Source organism: Giraffa tippelskirchi, chromosome X, assembly GCF_054371585.1.
Source record: "Giraffa tippelskirchi isolate mGirTip1 chromosome X, T2T-mGirTip1v1.2.pri, whole genome shotgun sequence".
NCBI lineage: Eukaryota > Metazoa > Chordata > Mammalia > Artiodactyla > Giraffidae > Giraffa > Giraffa tippelskirchi.
The window spans coordinates 16,689,705-16,693,258 of record NC_137289.1 but is presented as its reverse complement, the minus strand read 5'-3'; positions in this window follow the sequence as shown (position 1 = coordinate 16,693,258).

Below are 3,554 nucleotides of genomic sequence, written 5' to 3'. Positions count from 1 at the left end.
TAGATTCCACAGGTGGTTTGTTATGGCATTAAATGAGATTGAAACAGATACCCACAAACGAGAAACAAAAGACAAGCCCCAGACAAATGGCAATTACAAAACCAGGCAAATAATAATTAAAATAATGGAATATACACACATAAGCAAAATCAAAACAGTCCAACAAAAATAAAGTACAATAGGTTGACCCAGCGAACAAAGGAACCCAAAAATGATATCCACCAGTTAAGAACAAAACTAACTAAAGCACAAACTGGAAAACAAAACTAAAGCAAGGTACCAACTGGGGAATAAAGCAATGAAAACGAAACTAACAAATATGATGAGAAAAAGAAAGGAAAGAAAGAAAAGAAAGAAAGAGCAATAAATGCTGGAGAGGGTGTGGAGAAAAGGGAACCCTCTTACACTGTTGGTGGGAATGCAAACTAGTACAGCCACTATGGAGAACAGTGTGGAGATTCCTTAAAAAACTGGGAATAGAACTGCCATATGACCCAGCAATCCCACTGCTGGGCATATACACCGAGGAAACCAGAATTGAAAGAGACGCGTGTACCCCAATGTTCATCGCAGCACTGTTTACAATAGCCAGGACATGGAAGCAACCTAGATGTCCATCAGCAGACGAATGGATAAGGAAGCTGTGGTACATATACACAATGGAATATTACTCAGCCATTAAAAAAAATACATTTGAATCGGTTCTACTGAGATGGATGAAACTGGAGCCCATTATACAGAGTGAAGTAAGCCAGAAAGAAAAACAACAATACAGTATACTAATGCATATATATGGAATTTGAAAGATGGTAACGATAACCCTATATGCGAGACAGAATAAGAGACACAGATGCATGGAACAATTTTATGGACTCTGAGGGAGAAGGTGAGGGTGGGACGTTCTGGGAGAATAGCATTGAAACATGTATATTATCATATGTGAAACAGAACACCATTCCATGTTCGATGCATGAGACAAGGGCTCAGGGCCGGGGCAATGGGATGATCCAGAAGGATGGGAGGGGGAGGGAGGTGGGTGGGGGGTCCAGGAGGGGGAACACATGTAAACCCATGGCTGATTCATGTCAATGTATGGCAAAAACTATTGCAATGTTGTGAAGTGATTGGCCCCCAACTAAAATAAATAAATTTATAAAAAAAAATAAATAAATAAATAAAAAAAATAAAAAAAAGAAAGAAAGAATAGAAATGTAAAGTGCAATAGAGATAGATAAAGAAGTTTTATATATTTTAAAGATTAACTGCAAGGGGAAAAGAACAGTAGGAAAAGCAAACAAAGGAATAAATGTAGAAAAAATAGTGTTTAAAAAATCTAAAAATTAAAATTAAAAAAGAGAAAAAAAGAAAATAAAAAAGGAAAACTCTACAGAACTGTGAAAGGCCAACATAGAGGCAGAAGTTTATAACAGGAATAAAAAGTGTGATTAAAAAAAGTCTCAAAAGCTTAGATAGATTTCATAGTGCTAATAAAATCGATGACTAGACAACTACAACAGACTGGAGGAGGGGTGGGGGAGAGGAAAAAAAGAAACCAAGATGAAAAAAATAATCCAAAAAAACCTACAGAACAAATCAAAATATAAGGATGGGGAGGGAGGTGGGTGGGGGGTCCAGGAAGGGGAACACATGTAAACCCATGGCTGATTCATGTCAATGTATGGCAAAAACTACTACAGTATTGTAAAGTAATTAGCCCCCAACTAAAATAAATAAATTTATTAAAAAAAAAAGAAAAGAAAAAACATTTACTGGAATAAAGCAGAGATAATAAGCAAAAAAAAAAAAAGAACAATAAATGTTTTTCTTGAGTCTCTGCTGTCAGCGTCCTTTCCCTCACTGGGAGTGACAGTCCACCTCACCTCCCTAGGATGCCCTCCAACACTGTGCTCATCTCTGGACCTGCTGTGGGGGCAGCTCAGACTCTAATCTACTCCTGTGTGTTCTTGTCTCCAATGTCCACAACTGTCAGAGCTAGTGCATTTTCTTTTGTGGGAGGTCTCAATGTCCTTTTATGTATTCCATAGACACAGTCTGCCTAGTTGATCGTGTGGATTTAATCTGCAGCTTGTACAGCTGGTGGGAAGGTTTTGGGTCCTGTAAGCCACACTGCTCTGGGTTTCAATTGTGATTTTATTTCCACCTCTGCCTGTGGGTTGTCCACTGGGGTTTGCTCCTGAGGCTGCCCTGGAGGACTTGGGTCTGCCCCAGTGAGTGCCAGGTGTGGAGGTGGTGGCAGCTTTGCTCTGGTGAGAATTGAGTGTGAAAGTGGTGCAGCTGCTTGGGTCACGGGGACCCTGGCGACATCAAGTGTGCAGGGACATGGACTGCCTCAACTGCAGGAGTTATGGCCCTATCAGAGCCTTTTTTCAAGCCTCTGGTAGCTGGCAATCAGAAGGCCTCTTTGGCCAGTCTTTCTGCATTGCTCTGCCTGTTCAGGCACTTAGAGGGCTCCCTTGCCTGGGGTCCTACTCTGTTGTTTGGTGCATCAGGCACCTAAAGGGAGCACCCTGGGTAGGGTCCTACTCTGTTGTTCCACGCAACAGGCGTTTGATGGGCCAGCCTCTCTATTGTTCAGCAGCCGGTGCTGGCATGTGGGGAGAGAGAGGCTACAGTGATGGCTCCACCCCCTGTGCATGACTGAGCAGTATCACCTTGCTTCCATGGCTGCCTGACTTTCCCCCATAAGCATTTCCCACCACAGTCTCCTCCCTCACGTCCCCTCAGTCCATCTCCCAGCAGTCAACAGCAGCCCTTGCCCTGGGATTTCTCCACAATCCCTAAACTCCAGCTCCCAGCTGCTGCAACTTCCAGGGGACCTGTTTCCCTGTCCAGGGTACGTATGGCTGCGGCAAGGATTGTCTGATTCTCGTTCCATTTAGGCTGTGACAGATCAGCTGCTTCACTCTCAGCCTTAAATGTTTCTCCTCTGACCCAGACAGTTGCCCCGATGTGGGGATCGGACCCCTGCTTCAGTTTCCCCATCCGCCAAGGGCAGGTCCAGTCCTACTAATACTCCTGTTTTTCCCCCCTAGTTTCTTCATCCTACCGTGTTTTGTGTGGTTCTATATATTCTTTTCCACTGGTCAGGTACTCCTGTCTGCTCTCAGCTGGTGTTCTGCATGTACTTCTGTGTCTGAAGGTGTATTCCTGATATATCCTTGGAGAAAGATGTACTCCACTTCCTCCTACTCCTCCTCCATCTTGTTCTATCTGCCTATGTTGTTTTAATGAGTAAAGTTTTATTGGAACCCAGTCATCTTCATTCATGGATGTTTTGTCTATGGCTCTTTTCATGCTGCAGTAGCAGATTTGATTAGTTGTAACAGAACTCACATGGCCTGGAAAGTCTAAAAATTTATAATCTGGCCTCTTATGAACAAAATTTCCTGACATCTGCTCTAAGCAAAGGCTCTGATTATGTCACTGCCCTCTCCAGAACCAACAGTGTCTCTCTATTGCTTATTGGAGACCTTTCAACCAGACCACCCTGGCTCCCTTTACGCCTCACTCTTCCCACCGATCATCAGAGGAAA